The 23,807-nt window shown below is 42.5% G+C and overlaps 1 protein-coding gene and 1 long non-coding RNA gene across 2 annotated transcripts in view; one reads left to right on the top strand and one right to left on the bottom strand.

The window, feature by feature from the left end:
• The window catches only part of LOC131380755 (uncharacterized), a 517,791-nt gene that overhangs the window by 321,251 nt on the left and 172,733 nt on the right, over positions 1–23,807 (top strand). The window lies entirely within an intron of this gene.
• Positions 14,204–23,210, bottom strand: LOC116479094 (uncharacterized). Its single transcript, XR_004250935.1, has 3 exons — positions 22,586–23,210; positions 21,529–21,658; positions 14,204–14,730 (listed from the first exon to the last, which is right to left on the bottom strand). It is a non-coding gene; the product is annotated as an uncharacterized LOC116479094 (long non-coding RNA).

Raw genomic sequence — 23,807 nt, 5'->3', positions numbered from 1 at the left:
GTCCTGAATTTTTCACCTGGAATTTCTGGGGAGAAATTTATTTTTAGACTTCATGTTACATTAATTATATATCTCAGGGAGAAGGGATTTCTTTTCAAGAATGGATTTATTAAAGTCAGATGGATCCAGGGGTCATTCCACTTGGAGCGTAATAACCATGTTCTAAAGCAGTTTGAGTTCTTAATGACTTGACTCCTTCATATCCAGTGGTGTCAAATTTAAAACCGACCACACGAAATGTTGGGGGCAAAAAGTAGTCCAGTAAACAAACTTATTAATAGAAATGAAATCCCACAGGGAACACAGACACATACAAGTCAGTGGGATATTAAATTCCTATGAAAAGTTAACACGGATTAAGCAAAACTTTTTATAGTGCAAGTTCTTAGTATCAAATTTTGAAGCACAGCAACATCTAATAATATAATTATTTATATTAACTATTTCTAATAAGTGGCAAATAATTCTAAAAAGATATGTTGAAAGAAAAACATTGATTCATTCAGTAAATAATTATTGGACACCTATTCTGTTCCCAGTTTAGGAATAAACACACCTTCTTAGAGTCTTCTCTCCACCGGCAAGGTAAACTTACACAAATTATTACGTGATGAATTCCAATAGCAGTAAGTGCCATAAAAGAGTAGTTTGTAGATATGACCATCTGGGATAGTGTAGATTTTGTAAACTTTAGTAATTACAAAACATTTTCACCAAAGTTTGAAGTCTCTTTTTAATATATTGCAAGTTTTTTCTGGATTTTTTTGTTGTACAAAGGTTATGTGGAGATTTCAGTAAATTTCTGAGATCACTCCTTAAATACTGATGGTTGGAACTTTTATATTCTTTTTTAGGTCACCCCACTCAATACTCCCAGATAGGATGAACAACAAGATTGATACCTATCCATGTGATGGTGGGCGGGAAGTATGCGTGGGACATTGCTGACCATCCTCCTTGCCATCAGCATGGTGGTAGAGATTATTGCTGGGGAGCGATGAATACCTGGGCCAGTCATGTGGAGGTAAAAGAATTTACTGAGACAGTTGTAGATAAAGAAAGGTAGATTTATTAGACAAAGTATGAAAATACATTGCAAGAAAGCAACGGGCAAATCAACAGAAGAGAAGCTGACTGCCAGGAGACAAAGGCTTGCTGGAGATTTTATAGGATGGTTTTGGGCTGCAGAGTGCTACGCAGGGAGCTAACTTGCATTTTTTGTATTAGCCGAGGGTCTGGTGATAGCTGGACACAGGAAGATTATGAGTTATTTGCGCAGGAGGGCTGTATGTCCTGGACCATGAAGAAAGGCAGACTTATAGCGTATTTGCCTTTTTTTGTTGCTTTTCCCTGCTCCCACCAGCCTGTCTTTTTCTTTAATTGAGACTCCACAGTGATCAGTGATTTCAGGTACCAACAGTAGAGTTAGATTCTTGAGTTAAGGTCCAGGCTCTGTCAATTGGTATTTGTGTGATCTTGGGCAAGTTCCTCGGCTTTTTTCTAAGCCCATTTCCTTGACTATAAATAGGGTTAGTAACAGGATAGCCCTCTGATATGGTTTGGCGCTGTGTCCCCACCCAAATCTCATCTAGTATCTCCCATAATTCCCATATGTTGTAGGAGGGACCCGGTGGGAGATGGTTGAATCATGGGGGCGGTCTTTCTGGTGCTATTCTCGTGATAGTGAATGGGTCTCACAAGAGCTGATGGTTTTTAAAACAGGAGTTTATCAGCACAAGCTCTCTTCCCTTGTCTGCCACCTTGTGAGATGTGCCTTTCACTTTCCACCATGACTGTGAGGCCTCGCCAGGCACATGGAACTGTAAATCCAATAAATCTCTTTCTTTTGTAAATTGCCCAGTCTTGGATATGTCTTTATCAGCAGCATGCAAATAGACTAATACAGCCTCCAACATTAAAAGAAAATTCTAAACAAAATGATGTGGGCAAAGCATTTGATGCAAAGTAAGTCCTCCATAGATTTTAACTATGTTATGGTTACGTTAATTATCACTATTAGGTTGTCTGATCATTCGTAACCTTACCTATTCTGGACAGGCTCCTTGGCTTTTTATTCTTATTTCCCAAGCTGAATGCAGGCAGATCTCTGATTTCACACCAAATGTATTCCTCTTCTAGCCTTGTATGTGTGGTGATCATGTTGGGCATTTATTCTCCTAGAGGTCAGAAAGCATAAAATTCTACCTGCAGTACGAAAACCCAAATTTGGTATGGGAAATGAAGCTTAAATTTATCAGAGATTAATAGATGAAAGTGTAAATTGTTTAAAAGGCAAATGTAAGAAGTTGAGAACTGTCTTTCTCTGGAGTGAACATCTGCTTAGTAGATTGACATGCTTGTGAGACCAGCTAAGTATTAACTACTTCCTTTTTAGAGATAGGATCTTGTTCTATGTGTGCCACCATGCCTGGCTAATTTATATTTTAGAGATGAGAGTCTCACTATGTTGACTGGGCTAGTCTCAAACTCCTGACCTCAAGCCATCCTTCTGCCTCAGCCACCCAAGTAGCTGGGATTACAGGTGCAAGCCACTGCACCCAGCCTAGTACTAGTCCTAGGTTTACTGGGAATTTTTCTAGTGATTCTGGGAAACCTACATCTTTGTGCTTTTATTTTTTCAGTGTGATAGGGACAGTTACTTCCCCCAATATTTATTTATTTATTTATTTTTAAGACAATGCTTATTTTTCAACTGGATCTACAGCTACTCAGAATAAAGACTACATTTCCCAGCCTCCCTTGCAGCTAGATGTGGTCATGTGACTAAGTTCTGGCCCCAGACCTGTGAAGAGGAAAGATATAGCCTTTTTGAAAGGGAAGATATGCTCTCCTTCCTTTCCTTATTCTATCAGCTGGGATGCAGATGCTGTGGTGAGCTATGTGGACCATGCAGATGGGGATAATACTCTAAGAAAGGTGGAAGGAACTTGGGGTTGTGATACTACAGAGCAGCCATGTTATATGAGAGAAAAATAAACTTCTATTTTGTTTAAGTTATGGTCACTCAGTCTCCTTTACTGCAATGGTATTTATGTCCTAAATAATACAGGCAGGAATGAGGTTGGCAGCAGAAGTCTCCCGCTGCCCAAATCTTCTTCCCTGTGGCTTGGGTCCTGGAAAAATGCTGACTTATTTGTGTTTGTGTGTGTTGTGTTTCTCTGTGTGTAGGAATTCACTCATTTATTATATCCAGTATTTATATTGAGTGCCAGGCACCTTACCCACCACACACATGTCTATGTATATCTATACGTCAATTTTAATTCCTGCTTTTAATGAACATACTGTTTAGAATCTGAAAATCTAGAGTATAAGAAGCACTGTATGACCAAGTGAACAAGATAATGGATACCAGGAAATGTTAGAAAATGTCATGGCCACCATTTTTCTTCTTTTTTTTTTTTTTTTTTTGGAGGCAGAGTCTCGCTCTTTCACCCAGGCTGGAGTGCAGTGGCGCAATCTCGGCTCACTGCAAGCTCCGCCTCCCGGGTTCACGCCATTCTCCTGCCTCAGCCTCTCCGAGTAGCTGGGACTACAGGCGCCCGCCACCACGCCTGGCTAATTTTTTGTATTTGTAGTAGAGACGGGGTTTCACCGTGGTCTCGATCTCCTGACCTCGTGATCCGCCCGCCTCGGCCTCCCAAAGTGCTGGGATTACAAGCGTGAGCCATCGCGCCCGGCCACCATTTTTCTTCTTAATCCATGAGTAACCTGTGAAAGTAAAAAGATGGTCTCCAGAAAGACAAAAGATGTAAGTTCATTTCATTCCATTTTCTCCAGTGTATACAGAATACCCTCCACCCAGGCTGGCATGGCAGGGTTTAAGGACCTCCTTTGGTTCTGTGTCAGGTTGCCCCCTCTGTTGTCTTCCGGCTCTGTGACGATACCCCCACCTCCTCCCATGTGATGCCCATGCTCCGGAGACCTCTGTCATTTTGTAAGCCTGGTTTCCCCTCAACCCTGTGTGAGGCAGGCAGCCAGCATCACTGCCCTAGTTTCACGGATGGGGCAACCAAGTCATTTTTCTATTGTTGCTGGACAAAGGTACCTAGTGAGTCATCCTAAAGTCCTAGAATCAGATCCTAATTCTTGTTCCTGGCATCATTCATGGACCTGAATTCCACCAAAGGTTCAAGACGATACTGGCCACTAACCAACTCAGAGAAGAACGCATTTGCGTGTGACTGAGTCAAAAATAAGGATTAACTCTGTCTTGACAATTGCAGGCTTGAAAAAGAAAGCAGGGGAAAATGTGCACGAGTAACATCATCATCTCATCATACCGGGATTCTCAACCTCTCTCAAAATGTTTTGAGAATTCCCTGGTACATGATTTCCTTAGTACTAAATTTTTAAATTAAAAAAATATCTTATTTGCCATTGAAGCAATCAATTTTCTTCATCTTACAACAGAATTATTTATGTGAATTTGGATCCAAGAGGAAAATAAATTTATTTCCTTCTTTTTGCAAGAGAATCTTTGAAGTATCTGGCAGAGAAAAAAAAATGAGCTTGCTCATGTAATAAAATTAGAAACACAAACCATTCCAAACACAATCTGTTCATATTTAGTAGGATGATGCTTTTTATGTAGCATTTTCTGAATAGCTTTGAATTTCCTAAATTTTTTTCCTTTCCTTGTGTTTTTCTTTGTCTCACATGTAACCCTATTTATTCATTCCCTCACTGACCTTTCCAGCTAAGGAGGAGAGAGGCACGAGGTATATGTGCAGAAGTAACCATGGATTTAAAAGTAGCTACAGCATCAATTTAAAGGCAAGTTACAGCTTTAGTACATTAAACTTGGTGACTTTATCCTTTGCTTCATAGCTGTGGGAGAAGGGAAAGTTTTGGAAAGCAGAAATAGGAGTCTTACTGGGAATCCAGAAACTCAAGATTGTCTTTCTTAACAAAGTACAGAAATGGCCCCTGAAAGTATAGTCTTGGTTGTCTGTCCTTCCTTCCTTCCTTCTTTCCTTCCTTCCTTCCTTCCTTCCTTGCTTCCTTCCTTCCTTCCTTTCTCTTTCTTTTCCTTCCTTCCTTTCTATCTATCTATCTATCTATCTATCTATCTATCTATCTATCTATCTATCTATCTATCTATCTATCTATCTATCACCTGCACCAGCCCTTCAGTTCCTAGCTGGGGCCCTCTGAGTCAGGATCCTCAAAGATGGGTCCTAGGAATCTGCATTTTAAAAAACTTCCCAGAAGGTTCTCATATCTACTAAAAGCTTGAGAGTCTCTGCTCTGAAGGGGGTTTTGTGGATGGGTCTTCAGGGACTCTGTGAAGCCTCTCAATGTGTTTATAAAGTGTATGTGTGTATATTTATATATATATGTGTATTTTTCTGAAGTAAATTCTCAAAGGTGTCTAAGACCCCAGAAAACGTTAAGGCCCAGTGCATAATGGCCAATAAATGGAGAGAAAAAATGTACAAATCTCCTGTATTAATGAAAAGAAGAACGCAAGTTAAAACAAGATTATTACTTTGTACTCACAAACTTTTGAAAAAATCAATGATGGTTTGCAAAGATAGAAAAATAAGAATTCTCATACACTGCTGAGGGTACAGACATTTTGGGAAACAATTTGACAATAGCTAGCAAAACCTAAAATACATTCTCCTTACAGCCCAGTAAGTCCACTTTTAAGCAAATACCAACTCTTGAACATATGAACATGGCATATTTAAGGATATTCTTTGGGATACTGCTTATAATTAATTGTGAAAAATTGGAAACAACCTACATATGTACCTTAGGGGCAGAAAGAAGGTGATCCCTTTCCTCCCTGTTGTTAGGGTCATGGCTGACACCCCTATAACAAAGACAAGCTAACAAGAGAAAAGCATAACACATTTATTTGATCACAGTTTTATGAGACATGAGAGCCTTCAGAATGGAAACCAAAGATCCAGGAAAAAATTGATCCCTTTTTTTATGCTTAGGTTCAGTGAAGAACGTAGAGCCATGTAGAACTACGACTGGGGGAAACAGGAATAATCTAATGGAAATAGACTGAGTCGGGAAACCTACCAAGCCCTGTCAGCTCAGCTTCTTCTTGGCCTCTCCGTGCAGCATTTCTTTCTCCCAGGTATGGAATAGGAACCCTCTGGGATGAGGGTCTTAATTTCTTTACAGCCAGCTCTTACACAGAAAGGCAGGGGAAGATTACAGTAATATTTTTAGGTTTTATGACTGGCTTCGTGTAAAGTCTGTTTTGGTTTGTATGATCTGCCTTGGGGAAGAGGAATTATAGTTTTCTATGGCTTGCCTTAGGGAAGAATGAGGGGCAAGAGACAGGACGGCAGGAGAAGGTCAGAGAGAGACTTTGCTTCAGAGGCCTTCACTTTGAGGTGTCGTTTTCTAAGTCCCAACACATCAAGAGAGGAATGGGATAAATAAAATGTCGTATGATCAATGTTAGCTTACTATAATTACAAGGAATGATGTAAATCCATTTATTAATAATATTGAAAATAATAGGCTGGGTGTAGTGGCTCACACCTGTAATCCCAGCACTTTGGGAGGCTGAAGCAAGCAGATTGCTTGAGCCCAGGAGTTTCAGACCAGCCTGTGCAACATGGTGAGATTCCATCTCTACCAAAAATACAAAAATTAGCTGGGCATGGGGTGCATGCCTGTAGTTAGTCCCGGCTACTCAGGAGGCTGAGGTTGGAAGGTCACTTGACCCCAGGAGGTTGAGGCTGTAGTAAGCTGTGATCATGCCACTGCACTCAGCCTGGGTGACAGAATGAGATGCTGCCTCAAAATAACAATAATAATAATACTGAAAATAATAGCAGCTAATACTTATATGGTGTTTACTGGCACTGTTCTAAAAGCTTTGCATATATTAACAAAACTTAATCTTAAAACATAATTGTGAGTGTAAAAAGCATAGAATAAAATGATACAACACTATGATTATTTTATGTTTAAAAGCACAAAGTAATACATAGGTTATTGAGATATATATAGACAGAGTAAAAGGAGAAAACATGGATTTCACAAATATACACAAAATTCTTTCTAAGGGTAGTCTAGGGCAGCACTAACATGGATTTGTAAGAGTGGGGACATCTCAGTCTCCCTCAGCTATGTCAGGTATATGTTACTTGTAAAAGATCTATAATTAACAAATACTTATGCGATACTCACAAAACCAGTTGGCAAGGCAAGATGTTGTAAAATCTGAGGGCTCGGTGGCAGGGTAGGGCCAAGACAGACAGAAGGGGACAGAAGAGGAGGCCATGCAGCCGTAGGGCTGTTAAGGCAGAAAGATTTTGTGGAGCACAAGCAAGACTTAAACACAGACGGAGGGACTGCAGAAATCGTACTGCCTGGGAGGTCCTAGAGATAAGACCCCTAGAGGAAGAATGTCGTCTTGGGGGTGCCACGAATGGAGAGTCAAAGGTGGACACACACAAGGAAGCGGGAAGACATTGGCATTTTCTATCAGGGCATCTGGAAGTCTCTTTTAAAGAATGTATGGTAAGTTATTTAATTATAAATAACAGAGCAAGTGACCAGCTGAACTGCACTTCTGACAAGCAAGAGGAATTATATAGTGAAGTGCAAGTTATCAAACCTTTGAGAGAAGGCCATGATGTCTTCAAAGCATTCACAATATCCAGGGAATTAAGGGCTCAGTGTTGTTAGGTGTGTGGCTTAAATGTCAGGTTGGGAAAACTGAGAAAACTCAAAATATGCAATTTTGCTTTAACCAAAGCAAATGTCTTCTCCTTCTCTCCAAAAAAGAAAGAAAGGGTTGGAGGAAAAATAGTTATGGCTACTCCAGGAATACTGCCTGCAATCAGATTTCAAATTTTGAGCTCTCTCTCTCTCTCTCCTGTTTCCCTGTCCTCTTTGCCTGAAGGATTAGTTGTGACTTACAAGGATCTCCACATGTGGTCCTAGCACCCTTCCAGTCCACCCAACACCCCACCCATATGGACTCTTCATCCTTCATTTCAGTGATGCCAACCTTTGCACATCTTGCTTCCTTTGCTTGGAATGACTTCTCTCTGACCCTGCTTTGCTTGGAAAAGCTCAATCTTCCTTTAAGAACCAGCTCAAAGGTCTTCTGTTAAGCCTTTCTTGAAAGAGGGGGAGCATAGCCATTTACACCCCCACTTACTCACCATACAAACAGATTGAAGGCTACCAATGCTCTCCAGCCAAAGACCACCAGGAACACACTGATAATTAAACAAGCTGGGCTTATTACTCATTGATTAAGGGAGAACATACTTTAAGGACACTATCTTAGCAACTGTGTTAGAAAGAAACTACTAGAAGATTTGGACTTTGGTTGGGTGATTTGTGGAGGGCTTAAGGATTTGCTCTAGATCGGATGCCATCAGAAATCCAGGCAATTCTATGATTGAGTACATTACAGGGGGCAGAGTGACCTTGTTTTTGTGCATGGACAAAATTATGTAGTGACCTTGTTTTGTTTCATTTTATCATGGTTCAGAATAAGCTTGTCTGAGGTTGGTGTTCTGTGAGATTGTCTATGTCCAATAGGGGAACAATGGCCTGGCTGTGAGTGTCAGATCAGCTTGTAATAATATTGAGATCTACCGGTGACTATTTCTGGATGTCAGGGCCTGCTTTTTTCTTTCTCTATGCCTATAATGCCCCAGCCATTGGACTGTGATATTGTTCATACGTCTTTTATATCACCTAGTATGCCTTATTATGTAGCAGACAGTGCAGTTATTTCTCAAGATACATCCCAACACTCTCCCACCATGGGGCAGCCATGGGATGTGGGTGGGACTGATTCCATTCCCAGCTCCAGGATGGGCCCTGATTTGTCTAGAACATCTGGTGACTTGTTTAGAAATAGGCATTGAATATTCAGTTTTATGGAAACAGACACTGAGATTGCATGCAGGAGGTTTAGTGGGAAGAGCACATAGGAATGATGTAGGCAAGAGAGGGAAGGATGATGGCACAGAGGGAGAAATTGACCCAGTATATGATTTCAACAGAGGCTTTATCTGATTCCCCTTTGGAAGCACTGGAGCTGGGATGATCCTTCAGACATGCCTGAGTTGAGGTGACCTCAGGCTTTTATACTCACTCATTGATCAGCCATTAAAGGCAGCATCCTCTCAAGGGGGACAATATCCTCGAGTCTGGCAGCTCCTTTTGATCAGAGCAATGCTTTGGGAGGAACTCAGCTGCGAGCCATCAGCAATCAATACTTCCAGAGTGGGAAAATGAGGGTCTCAGTTCTGAAGGGAACATCTGGTTGACACAGGCCCTAAAATGGGTAAACATGAATATCATTTTCTTGTCTTGCTGATAATTCCACCTTCTAGAGGATAGGTTTTTGGTGCTAATTCTGCCTGTCTTAGTCCATTCAGACAGCTATACCCAAATACCTTAGGCTGGGTAATTCATAAACAATAGACATTTATTGCTTACAGTTCTGGAGACTGGGAAGTCCAAAATCAAGGCACCTAGTAAGGGCTCATTCCTCATACGGCACCTTCTTGCTATGACCTCACATGGGAAGGGGCAAGGACACTCCCTTCAACCTCTTTTGTGAGGGCAGTAATCTCATTCATAAGGGTGGAGCCCTCATGACTTAATCACTTCCCCAAAGACCCCACCACCTCTTAATACCATCACATTGAGTATTAGGTTCCAACATATGAATTTTGAAGGGACAAGAACATTCAGACCATAGCTTTGTCCAACAAGGAGTACTTGGTAGGTGAAATGAAGAGTCTTGAGAGAAGGTAGCTATTACTTATTTTAATATGCCACCCAAGGCTAAGCCAGCTGGATGATATTCCTTGGATACAGCAATTCTTTCAGAAGAGCTCAGGAATTTTTTTGGTGATTAGAAAAGAAGCTTGCTAAACACTAGAAGGAAAGTATACAGTCCTAGCTGCTGGTTGCATCATCAGGACAAAACCAGCATACAGAGGATGGAAAAACTGAGAGAATTGTGAAGAAATGAGAATGGTCATAGCATGCTGGAGCTAGCCTGCATCAGGCAAGGGGTGACGGCGCACATCTCTTCCCAATTCTATCTTCAGTGACTTCGTGTTGGTAGCTTGAAATAGGTCGTGGTGGGAGTATTTACACCATGGAAATAGACAAACTCATGGCTCTTTATTCTCTGGAAAGTCAGTTAGTTGTGACATACTTCCTAGCACACTACTGATGAAGCCCTAATCAAACAGTGCCTGAAGCCTGTCTACTTCTGGACTTTTCAGTTATATGAGTCAATAAATTCTCCTTATTGTTCAAATTACTTTGAATTCTAATTGCTGCATGTTATAATTTATCTGTTTGCATATCTGTTTTCTCCAATAAGTTATAAGCTTCCTGAAAGTCAGAGAACATATTTATATTCAAATTTTTGGTGTCAGTAAACATAGCCAGTACCCAACATATATTGAATAAATGAAGCATAAGGGTCTTTGAACTGAAAAGAGCAAACATTAATAAGATGGAAATGGATAGTCAAGATGGGTGAAAGTATAGATGTTTAAACCAGTCCAATTCTTCTGGCATGAATGAGAAAAAGGAAACAGCTCTCTCTCTCTCTCTCTCACACACACACACACACACACACACACACACACACACACACACACCCTATCTCTTTTTGAAGACACAGTGCACAGTGAATGTGGACTTCAGTGTCAGACAGCCTTGACTTCCATTCTTGGCACAGCTACTTATTGGCTATGGTCCTAGACAAGTTCCCTAATGTCCTGAAGCCTCAGTTTCCTCATCTGTAAAGTGGGCAAAATTATGCCTTCCTCAGAATGAAAGAGAAAGATGAGTAGAAGCATTTAACCCAGGGCCTGATACAGAGCAGAGATGGCAGCCATTTTTTGCTGCTGTTCTTGTAGCAGATGTTGCTTTGTCATTACGATTACTGTTGTTGCAACTCCCTTCCTTTTATTGCCTTTGTTCTGGTTCATATTTTGGATGGGGAAAAATTGCATCTTTGTTTTATCTAACCTCTCAATGAAATCTAGCTTTTTGTTTCTATTAAGAATGTAAGCAAGAAACTGCAGTGGTATTAGCAGCACCTATGGCTCTTGCCACAGAAATAACAGATGTTTTCATATCACCTGGTAGTTGTTGTAGACAATGGAAACACTGTTTCTCCCATCAGTCTTTGAAATGATGGTTGTTATTTGACCCCTCACCAGATCCTATTATTTAAAGCACTGATAAAATAGTAGAAATATTACTATATTTGTAATCTTTAAAATATTTGATATTGTAACTGATTTCCTTTGTAGCTTTATGTATTTCATTTTATGCCTAATAACATTATTCTGAGAGGGGAGTCTGTGGCTTTACCAGCCTGCCAAAGGAAGCCTGGTGCATAAAAGGTTAAGAGCCCCTGCCCTGGGGCCATGTTGCTTCAGGCTGGCTGGTCAGCTCAGTTAGTTCAAGAGCAATGAAGGTCATAGGGGCCCACTTGTAGGGTCAGTTCACTTAACTTTGCTCTATTCCTCAGCCACAGAGGCTGGCCGGCATGTGTCCAAGACCTAGAAGAGGCTGTGTAAGACCAACCTCAAGAAGCCCCATCTGTTTGGCAGGAAACAGAATGCCCTGTGGATGGTGGATTAGTCTTGGTGCTACATTATGGGAGGGGTGGGGTCATTTGGACATAGAACTTGATGGCTTCAAAACACAATAAATGTAGATATTAATCATCACTTGTAACTGGTGGAGAAGCCTGTGATCTCTCAGTAGTTCCTCATTCTGACAGCCTCTCTCTCTCAGTCTGGGCCTCTTGCTCTATGTCTAGTAAGGCTCCCACTTCCTGTTCCTTTCTCTCTCCATCCCCACCCATCTTGCTCACTCTCTGTCTCCCTTTGTGTTCTCTCTGATTTATTTCCCCCCTTTTCTCTGAGGAGGAAGCAGTAGAAAATCCGGAATGTAGTCACTGGGCATCTGGTGGACATTCTTCTCTGTGCTTGGCCTTGTGTTCTTGGCATGGATACTTGCTGGCCCTGGGTCTGCTCTCACTTTCCTTTCTGTCATCACACACACACACACACACACACACACACACACACACACACACACTCTCTCTCTCTCTCTCTCTCTCCATCTCTCCATCTCTTTCTCTCCCTGACACACACTCACACTTCAGAACAATTATATTTATAATACCCTGGGCAGTTCCAAATGCCAGTAAGAATTTTAAGAGCACATTTGTGTCTCTTGCTTGGAACAGACTGAATTTTCCACTGTTGGAGGGTTTGAAGTTCTTCCAGCTAAGAGAGCAGTGAGAGCCTCTGGGGGACCAGCCATGTGTCAGAGCCCTGTCAATTTTCTGCTCCAAGGGTCGCACTCACTCAACATTTGTTGAAGGACCTATGGCCACATTTGGCTCAAGCCACTCATGTTGTGCTTTTCAAGTAAAACCCGGTAGGGGGAAGGGCATCTGGAGTGGAGATACCTGGTGTCAAGTGAGAATGGGTCCTATAGGGCTGACACTTAAAAGCCATCAGAAATTGACCTGTTTTCTGGGCCTAGAGGAGAAGAGGCGGATATTGAAACCAGTAGATCCAGGATATACCCAAAGGAATATAAATCATTCTACCATAAAGACACTTGCATGCGAATGTTTGTTGCAGCACTATTCACAACAGAAAAGATGTGGAACCAACCTAATGCCCATCAATGGCCGATTGGATAAAGAAAACATGGTATATATACACTATGGAATACTATGCAACCATAAAAAAGAATGAGATCATGTCTTCGGCTGGAACATGGATGGAGCTGCAGGCGTTATCCTTAGAAAACTAATGCAGGAACAGAAAACCAAATACCACCTGTTTTCACTTCTAAGTGGGAGCTAAATGATGAGAACACATGAACGCAAAGAGGAGAACAACAGACACTGGGGCCTATTGGAGGCTGGAGGGTGGGAGGAGGGAGAGGATCAGAAAAAAAAATAACTATTGGGTACTAGGCTTAGTACCTGAGTGACAAACTATATGTAAACAAACCCCCATTTACCTATATAACAAACCTGCCCACGTAACCCTCAACCTAAAATAAAAGTAAAAAAGAAAGAAAAACCGGCTGGGCATGGTGGCTCACGCCTGTAATCCCAGCACTTTGGGAGGCCAAGGCAGGCGGATTACCTGAGGTTGGGAGTTCGAGACCAACCTAACCAGCATGGAGAAACCCTGTCTCTATTAAAAATACAAAATTAGCTGGGCATGGTGGCACATGCCTGTAATGCCAGCTACTCGGGAGGCTGAGGCAGGAGAATAGCTTGAATCCAGGAGGCGGAGGTTGCAGTGGGCCAAGATCACGCCATTGCACTCCAGCCTGAGCAACAAGAGTGAGACTCTGTCTAAAAAAAAAAAAAAAAAAAAAAGAAAGAAAACCAGTAGATCCCTGAAAGGATAAATTATAACTCTCATTCAGCATCTAGGAATTAATCTGAATTCACTTTTAATTGGGAGTGGCAGCTGAAAGCTCTCACCCTCAAGATTGAACTTAAGGCTGACTTTAGGCATAGGCAGACTTGGGCAGTTTCTCTCCTCTTCTTATATTTAGTTGTTCCATTAAACACCCTTAAAAGAATTCAATGACAGCCATTCCACAATTAGAAGTATGGCTTGAAATTCTCATTCTTGTGAGAGTTGACACACTGGCTTTAATTCATACTAAAGTGTAAATGACTAACCTAAGATTCTTTCCTTTCTTGCAAACAGCTTTATTAAATACGAAGAAGAGAGGAGAGAGAAAGAGAGGCTTACATTTGAGAGGAAATTGGGTAGAGGGACAAAGAAATGAGATGCTGGAGATTTTATAACTTTATAGTAGTGTCAGAGTTGGCCCCAGTTAGCTTTCTGGAGTTAATTGCTCAGTTTAATTACAGATTTCTCCCCACACATTTCCAGCACTCAGTTGCGATTAGATCTTATGTTGCTTGGTTTCCTTAGCCTCTTGTCAAAGAACCTCTTTGGTGGGTAAAATGGGGGAATGTGGCAGGAGAGAGGGGGGTGCCCTACAGTGGATCAGAACCATTTCTTAGAGGATGTTTCATCACCTTCTAAGTAATGTCATCAGATTTCCAACCAAAGTTAAAACGTTCTTCCCTTCTACTTCACAGTAAACTAATCTTGGGAGAATTCTTTCTGGCTGAGTGCTTCCCAAGCCACCATTCTTTAAGTGGCATTTATTTGAATAATTTGACATTGATTTCTAGTCTGGGTACCGTTTAGTTCCTTTTTGGGTCACTGAGCAAAAGGACTTAATACATTGCAGGTTCCATATAAAAATATCATCTGATTTTAGCTGTCAGTGAGCTCCTAGGACAAAAGGAGGGTTACTGGTAATGGAAAAGTATCACTTCCAACACTGGATGTGCTGTGAGCATTGGTGGTATGTAACATATTCAGTAGTGTTTTCATGAACCTGTCAGCAGAGTCTGTGTAAACTTTGCAATGAAATTCACCTTCTACTCAGCTCAACTTTATGGCTTCATGAGCAAGGAGGTAAAGAACATAGAAGAGAAGTGGATGGGTCACAGGGGCGCCTTCTGCCTTGTGGGACTCCCACCTCTGGTGTCTGGAAGGGGTGATGGTGGTTGAATTCAAGGTCACTGCCCCTAGGCAGAGAGAAGGAAGATAAGTGTTTTCTTCAGGTTCTTCTCCTTTTGATAGGAGAGTGAGGCTCCTGCTCCAGATTCTATAGGGAATAACATAGAGAAATTATACTTTATCACTGGCCAAAAAATTCATCGCTTGTAATTTGGGAATACATTGTGTACAGAGTTTAGAATCAATGCAATAAGCTATTAAAAGTACTTAACTCGATAGCTGGCACTAGTAGTCACTCAATTATTGTTTTTTTCATTCTGGCTGTCACCAGTTACAGTTTTGCATTTTTACCTTTAGGTCTTTGATCTGTTTTGAGGTAATTTTTGTGAAAGAGATGTAAGGTCTTGGTTTAGATTCTAGTTTATTTTTTTCCTGCATGCGGGTGTCCAGTTGTTCCAGTACCATTTATTGAAAAGACTGTCCTTTCTCCACTGTATTGCCTTTGCTCCTTTGTCAAAGCTCAGTTGACTATATGTGGGCGGGTCTTTTTCTGGGCTCTCTATTCTGTACAGTTGGTCCATTTGTCTGTTCTTTCACCCATGTCACATTGTTTTGATCACTGGAAAGCTCTTCAAAACCATAAAGCCTTATACCCATATGAGGCACTACTAGTAGAGACAGTGACCAGCTGAGGGCTGATGGCATTTCCTCAGCTCTTATCCTCTCCCTGCTCTGTGTGAGTTAGAAAATGGAACTCCTCATCTGTGAAGAGGGAAAGCCAATGCTCCAGGGCCAATGGTTTACTGAGGGGATGATGGACTTGGTCTCCCTTTCTGCTGAGTTAGAGGACAGGGCTTGTTCAAAAATGTCTAGTTAACCTCTGCTTTTTCCGACTTCAAGGACGTAATCCAAATGTGTCTGGAATTGGTGGGTTCTTGGTCTCACTGACTTCAAGAATGAAGCCGTGGACCCTCACGGTGAGTGTTACAGCTCTTAAGGTGGCGCATCTGGAATTTGTTCCTTCTGATGTTCGGATGTGTTCGGAGTTTGTTCCTTCTGGTGGGTTCGTGGTCTCGCTGGCTCAGAAGTGAAGCTGCAGACCTTCACAGTGAGTGTTACAGCTCTTAAAAGCAGTGTGGACCCAAAGAGTGAGCAGTAGCAAGATTTATTGCAAAGAGCAAAAGAACAAAGCTTCCACAGTGTGGAAGGGGACCTGACCAGGTTGCCGCTGCTGGCTCGGGCAGCCTGCTTTTATTCTCTTATCTGGCCCCACCCATGTCCTGCTGATTGGTAGAGCCCAGTGGTCTGTTTTGACAGGGCACTGATTGGTGCGTTTACCATCTCTGAGCTAGACATAAAAGTCCTCCACGTCCCCATCAGATCAGTTAGATACAGAGTATTGACACAAAGGTTCTCCAAGGCCCCACCAGAGCAGCCAGACACAGAGTGTCGATTGGTGCATCCACAAACCTTGAGCTAGACACAGGGTGCTGATTGGTGTGTTTACAATCCCTGAGCTGGACATAAAGGTTCTCCACATCTCCACCAGACTCAGGAGCCCAGCTGGCTTCACCCAGTGGATCCTGCACCGGGGCTGCAGGTGGAGCTGCCCGCCAGTCCCGTGCCGCACGCTTGCACTCCTCAGCCCTTGGGTAGTCGATGGGACTGGGTGCCGTGGAGCAGGGGGTGGTGCTCGTCAGGGAGGCTCCGGCCGCACAGGAGCCCATGGAGGGGGTGGGAGGCTCAGGCATGGTGGGCTGCAGGTCCCGAGCCCTGCCCCGCGGGAAGGCAGCTAAGGTCCGGTGAGAAATCGAGCGCAGTGCCGGTGGGTCGGCACTGCTGGGGGACTCAGCACACCCTCCACAGCCGCTGGCCTGGGTGCTAAGCCCCTCATTGTCTGGGGCTGGCAGGGCTGGCTGGCCGCTCCGAGTGCGGGGCCTGCCAAGCCCATACCCACCCGGAACTCCAGCTGGCCCACAAGCGCCGCGTGGTTGCCGCTCGCGCCTCTCCCTCCACACCTCCCTGCAAGCTGAGGGAGCCGGCTCCTGCCTTGACCAGCCCAGAAAGGGGCTCCCACAGTGCAGCGGTGGGCTGAAGGGCTCCTCGAGTGCCGCTGAAGTGGGAGCCCAGGCAAAGGAGGCGCCGAGAGCGAGCGAGGGCTGTGAGGACTGCCAGCACGCTGTCACCTCTCACTAACACTTTGCTAATGGCAACTCAAGCATTATATATTCTGTTATTTTAAAATATTTTATTGTTTTCTTGCTTGTTTTAGATAGTAATATTGTTTCCTTTTACTGCTCAGTCTGGGCATGGCTCATGATTGCCCATTATAGCTTCAGCTGACATGGATCCTGTGTTTTAGCAAGCAGTTCTCCAAGTGTGGCCCCTGACCCGCAGTATCAGATCCTCTGGGAAATGCAATGTTAGAAATGCAAATTTTCAGGTTCTACCCCAGACCGAATGAATCCAACTTCTAGAATAAGGCCAAGTAAATCAGTGTTTTAATTTAAAAAAAAAAAAAAAAAGATACATGCTCAAGTTTGAGAACCACAAACTAGGCTGGGCGCAGTGGCTCACGCATGTAACCCCAGCACTTTGGGAGGCCAAGGCGGGCGGATCATGAGGTCAGGATCGAGCCCGCTGAAAATCTCTCTACTAAAAAACAAAAAATTACCAGGCTGGTGGCGGGCACCTGTATCCCACCTACTTGAGAGGCTGAGGAAGGAGAAGGTGTGAACCGGAGGCAGATTGCATGACCGGGATCACCCACTGCACTCACCTGGTGACAGACGAGACTCCTCAAAAAAAAAAAAAAAAAAAAAAAAAAGAGAACACAAATTTGATTTACAAAATTTTTCATTCATTATACACATTCTCACATCATTGCTCTGATAGATGGCAGTTATTCTTTTCCCTCTGCGTTTTGGGACTTACCATAGGACGCCCTGCCGAAGCTGGCATGCTGCACGGGAGCTATCCTTAAATGCCACTCAGAACATTCTCACAGCCTACAGCCTGCAGAAGGAGAGCGTCACCTGGTCTAGCTGCTGAGTGACCGCTGATCAACAGCTGGCTTCACCTTGCATCCTGACTCCTGGGAGCTCTTCCTCTCCCATCTCTCTTCCCTTCTTTCTCTGTAGGCGCAGCTGTCAGGATCAACTGAACCACTGGGGATGGTTGTCTTTGGAGAGGAGCTATGTGGCCTTGAGAAAAGTTGGGTAGAGGGACGGCCTCTCTTTGGAAATGGGCTCTCTGAAGGGACAAAGCCTAGGAGACTGCTCCTCAGGGTGCAGAGCACAGGCTTGCCTGTTTATTTAGAGTGTGAACTTGGAGTCAGGACAGGAGTTTTATGAACAGGAGAAGGAATTTTGTTGAGTTTGTGGCCTTATGCTGATTCTTTTTGGGATGTTGAGTAGCATGAATAGAGAAGTCTTTGATGAGAAGAAAAAAACAGTTTTAGTGAAGTAAATAAATGTAGGTTCATTTTCATTTGTAAATATATTTCTTCTATTTGTTGTTACTCCATTTGTAAGATGCACACATATAACCATAGATTCAGAGTTTTTTTGTCTATCCATTGATGGCGATCTGTGTTACTTTCTGTCAAGGAGGCACAGCAACTTGGTGTCAGTGTGGTGAGGCTCTGGCTGCCACAGACAGTATAGGTAGTGACCTTCTGTTAGTTGATAATTAATTACTAAATTGGCAGCATGTGCCCCTCATTCTGTGATACACACACACACACACACACACACACACACTACCCCTTATGTCTGCTTAACTTCCAAGAGTCTTTTGGACATATAAAATTTGCCTGAGTCAAAAGTTTAAAATATGCATTGGTTCTGTGCCTATTAAAAGCAAAGTTTAAAATAAAGCCCGAAATAATGGATGAAATCCATTCAGGCAGCTTGGTGGTTTAAAGCAAGACTGAACTTTCTACTTTTTGAAAAGTGTATTTCCAGGAATAAAGCTGAGTGGGCAAAGCAAGACCTAATTTTCCCTACTGAATAGGAAATAAAATGACACATATTGAATGCTGTCTGGAAGGTGCTTATACAGGTTGGGAAAAGATGGCCTTGAGACCCAGGCTATTTGCGCTAAGATTGAAGAGGAGGTGAAAATGCGAATTAAATAATGTCATGGCAAAGTTGGCTGAAAATAAGTAAGCAGGACTTTGTGAACCCTTCATATTCCTAATAAAACATCTCTTCCTTACTTGAACGTCTCTTCCTCTCTCTTTTGAACTTCAGCAGGCTGTAAAGGACAGTGCCCTTCGTTTGTGATTTTCTAATCTCTAGAAACATGCCCTGCCCTCATATATTGCTGGTGGGAATGTAAAATGATGCAGCTGCTGGGGAAAGCAGTTTGGTGGGTCCTCAAAAAGGGAAACAGAAAGTTATGTGTGTTTATGACCCAGAATGTTCCACTCCTAGGTATATACTCAAGATAACTGAAGACATATGATCATACAAAAACTTGTACACAAACGTTTGTAGCAATATTATTTATAACAGGCAAAAAGTGGATACAATCCAAATCTCCCTCAGCTAAGGAATGGATAAATAGAATGTGATAGAGCCGTACCATGAAATACTATTCAGTCATAAAAAAGAATAAAGTACTGCTAGTTAAAGAGTTGAATAAGGAAGAAAGAAACATGAAAAGTGGCTTTGCAGTTAAAGACAGGTTTATTTTGGAGAATAAACCTGAGAGGGGCTTCTGGCTGAATTAGGTCAGGGGCCTTCTCTGTTACAGACTGAGAGTATTTAAGGGTTTAGGGCAGGAGAGCTTATCACAGGCTTAGAATATTTCTGTGTTTCTTTGTCTTGCTTATTTGGGAGGGAGTTTTTGTGTTTGTTTCCATACTGTTTTTTTTTTTTTTTTTCAGCTGCAGGCATACCCAAGCCTGCTTTTAGCTTCCCTATCTTAGTGCACCTAAAGGGAAAGGGATGTGCTTATTAGGGCCCACTGTTTTACTGGGGCCCATTGTATGAGTGTGAAGTTTGGCAGTTACCCAAGAGACTTTCCCCCCACCTTCTATGCCCGAGCTGTCTTATCTGTGTTTTACTGTCTGCTCTTTCTGGCTGCTTGTTGTTAGAAGAGAAGTGATTTCCTTGAAATGCCTGAGATTAGAAAGGGAGCCGGAACTTGAAATGGCAATGTTTGTCCCATATGATGGTGCTCCTGCTCAGTCACTGATACCTGCTACCACTTGGATGAACCTTGAAAACGTTGTGCTAAGTGAAAGAAGCCAGAATCAATGGGCTGCATTTTGTTCGATTCCATTTATATGAAATGTGCAGAATAGGCAAATTATAGCCCCCCAAAATTCATATGTTGACGTCCCAACCCTTAGTACCTCAGAATGTGACTGTCTTTGAATATGGGGCCTTTAAGGAGGTAATTAAGGCAAAAAAGAGGTCCTCTGGGTGGGCCCTCACCCAGTAAGACTGGTGTCCTTCTAAGAAGAGAGAGATTAGGACACAGTTACACATAGAGGAAAGGTCACGTGAAGACAAAGGGAGAAGACAGCCTTCTGCAGGTCAAGGTGAGAGGCCTCAGGATAAACAGCGCATAATAGGTCTGGTAAGGTCTGAACAGAGGTCAGATTGTATAGTGTGTTATCAGCTAGGATAAGGAGTTTTATTTAAAACTAATTCAGAGCCACTGGACGGTTTTAAGCAGGGTTCTACAGATCTGATTAATATCTGGGAGTTAGGGTTTCCCTGGAGATTCTAACAAAGGGGACTAAAGCATCCCTGACCTTAGACCCAGAGGTAATCTCTATCAACCCAGGTCCTGAATTAAACTTTCTTCATCCTGTTGATTGCCCTTGGTTTTCAGCAGAGTTTGCACAAAGAGAAATCAACACACCCAGGATAGCATGCCTTAGTACTCCAAACAGATTCTGAGAAGCATAAGGGTCAACCATAAATGCACATTTTTGCAAACTCTGTAATCTATTTACGCTACAAAAAATCTCCTAAACAGAGAAACTGAATCAACTGCAAATAGCTATTGTTGACTTTCTACGAGGACACTGGCAATCACGATGGCTCTGTGAGCCACAGGATTGTTGTAAAGAGAGATTTCTGCATGGTGGTGATTTTCTGTACTCATCAGTGGATTTTTGTTTTTTCATCAGGGCCAAGATCTCCAACCATAAACAAAGGAGAAATTTTGACTTGAGAAATATCTACTTTGTTAATAAGCAAAACTGAAACTGGAAAAAAATAATTTTGTTTTGTAAACACAGGCTTGCTGTTCATTTAGTGCAAAGTATAGCTCTTGCAAAATGTTAAGGGTACATGGTCCCCATGGTGCTAGAGTTTAAAATGGTTTTGGAAGAATCAAAACAGCAGCTCTGTTTATTGTGCAAATGTAGCAAATACGAAAGCCAAATCATATAAATTATTTTAAACAACTGAATGCCACTTACCAGCTGTGAGCTACCTGCTTCAACAAAACTCTTTCAAGCCTAAATAAAGGGGGAAAATTTCTCTCTTCTCTCCATGTATTTAAAGACAGCATCCGAATTAACATCTGAGTCATAAATAGTCCATGAAACAGATGACTCCTCATCCTATGACTAGATGTTTTTTTTTTACCAGATAAAATTCTGAGTGAATCTCTTTTCTCTTTTGCACTTTTAAAGCTATTTCCCTTCTCTGGTTTGGTCTTCTGGTTAATGTGCTGAGGCAGGCTTTTGGCAGCCAGATGGAATATCATCTATATTTAGGGCTTCCATTAGCTCTTGTGTTTCAATCTGCTGCCATTTCCTAATTTCAACACAAATATTCTACGAGAGTGGATTGCCACTTATGTTATTGCTGTATAATAAAGTCATCATGCTAATATGCCTTATTTTTCATGGAGATTCTTTTTGCTAATCAAGCACATTCCCTTTTTATTGGTCACATACCGACACATGAGAAGTTGTTACCTTGATAACATTTACCAGCATTCAGGCTGGTCAGCCTTGGTTCTGGCTTTTCTCGCTGTCCCTCCCAGGCTGGTTTGGATACCATTCAGTGTTTTCTTTTTGGTTCGTGGGAGTTCAGCAACCCAATAACCTTGAGAAAAGAGAAATGAGAAATGGAACCAGTTCATCTTAGGCTAAAAGATTCATTTTGACAGAGTAATTTTTTTTCCCTAGGATAAGAAATTACTGTGTCATTCCAAATGCATAGATACTACTGTGCCAAAGTGCTGCAGAGAGCTTCATGCTGAACTTTTCTAAGAAAATTAATTGGATGTTAATGAAAGTTTGGGGGTGGTAGAATTCAAGGGAGAAGTACTCTGTTTTTTATCACCACTTCCCAAAATTATGTAGTTGAAGGCTCTTATGATGATTATAAAAATAGTAACCCCCACTTACTTGTGCTAGACAGAATATAAAGCAGTTTCACAACATTTCTGCGTTGAATTAGAGTAATCCTCCTGGTATCTGAAGACCTCCTCTGAGCCCAGCATATGCTGGCATCGCCACCAGAATCTTACGAGTGAGGCCTTTGGCCAGGTTTGGAGGTTCTAATAAATTTAGTATATGGGCCAGGCGCGGTGGCTCACACCTGTAATCCCAGCACTTTAGGAGGCCAAGGTGGGCAGATCACTTGAGGTCAGGAGTTCGAGACCAGCCTTGGCAACATGGTGAAACCCCATCTCTACTAAAAATACAAAAATTAGCTGGGTGTGGTGGTGCGTGCCTGTAATCCCAGCTACTCAGGAGGCTGAGGCAGGAGAATTGCTTGAACCCAGGAGGCAGAGGTTGCAGTGAGCTGAGATTGTGCTACTGCACTCCAGCCTCGGTGACAGAGCGAGACTCTGTCTCAAAAAAATAAAAATAATAAATAATAAAATTTTAAAAAGCATAGCATATGGAACACTCTTCTGGAATCAGTGTCTGTAACAGAAAAAAAAAAAAAAAGAAAAATTTAAAGTTGCAAGTACTCAGATGGGTTTGTGGACACTGGAAAGCAGATGAGGAACCTACACATCACCTTATTTCCAGGAGAAGGTGGGTGGCGGATTCGTGCTTGTTCTCAATCGTAGCAGTTGTTTGGACTCAGTAGGAGTATTTGCTGTGAAGTCTGTCATACGAAGGAAAAAATCAGGGGTGCAACATAGTGGCCAGAAAAATTGGATGGTGTCATTTCCAGTCACCAACGTGGGCCACCTCACGCTTGTGGGTCAGCACAGATAAGACGTGGGTGTCTGGAGTTTGCTCTTTTACATGTGCGCTGAGACAGGCTTCTTGCTTCTATCACATGACTCCCAGCTGGAGAGGATGATGAGGGGAGAGCCCAAGCTACACCAATAACTCTCGGTGCCAGTTCCTGCTGTTTCATCATTGTCTCCCCATCACAGCTGTACCAGGACCACTTCTGGTTGCCTTCTTGCTTCTCCAACTGCTTTTCTCTGGTTTCTTCCTTGGCTTCTCTTTCTGAAATTGTCACTTAAATGTTGACATACCCAGACTGTGCCCTTTGGCATTTATCTATTCTCACTTTACCTACACTCCCTGGACAATTGCCTCCATTCCCATGGCTTCAATTACCATCTCCACTGCTGGCAGCTCTCAAATGAAATCTACATCTCCAGCCCAAAACTTGTTCTGTGGTTCCCTAGATGTCTCAAACTCAGTGTGTTTGAACCTAGCTCATGATGCTCCCACCCCCACAAACTATGCCTGCTCCTGAGATCTCGTCTATGTAATAGTGGCCAAGATGTACTGTGCTTGTGATATTCTAGGCTCCGTTCCAAGCATTTGACATACTTTACCTCATTTAACCTTTTCCAGAGCCCTGTACAGAAGATACAATTATTATCCCTCTCTTATACTCTGAGGCACCCAGTGAATTGGTGCCTTGCCCCAGGTTCAACAGCTAGCTGTGGACAGAGCCAGACTTTGAATGCAGGCTGCTGAAACCGTAGCCCACGCTTCTAATCACTCGGCTGGGCTGCCTGCTGTTGTACATTTACCCAAGTTAAAAACTGGAGCATCATTTTTGATGTCATCTTCTCCCCTGGCTCCCACATCCAATCCAATGCCAATCCAGTTCCTTTTACCTCCTGAATAACTTGAGCCTTTTTATTATTTTATTTTTTTATTTTTTGCTCCCGGGTCACTACTGTAGTCCAAGCTATTATCTCTTGCCTGGGCACTTACAATGGCTTCCTAACAGCTCTTCCTGCTGTCCTCTCATCTCTCCTTTCCACCCC

This window comes from Hylobates moloch, unplaced genomic scaffold (assembly GCF_009828535.3).
Source record: "Hylobates moloch isolate HMO894 unplaced genomic scaffold, HMol_V3 SCAFFOLD_12, whole genome shotgun sequence".
Classification (NCBI taxonomy): domain Eukaryota; kingdom Metazoa; phylum Chordata; class Mammalia; order Primates; family Hylobatidae; genus Hylobates; species Hylobates moloch.
This window is presented reverse-complemented; position numbering and strand designations above follow the sequence as displayed.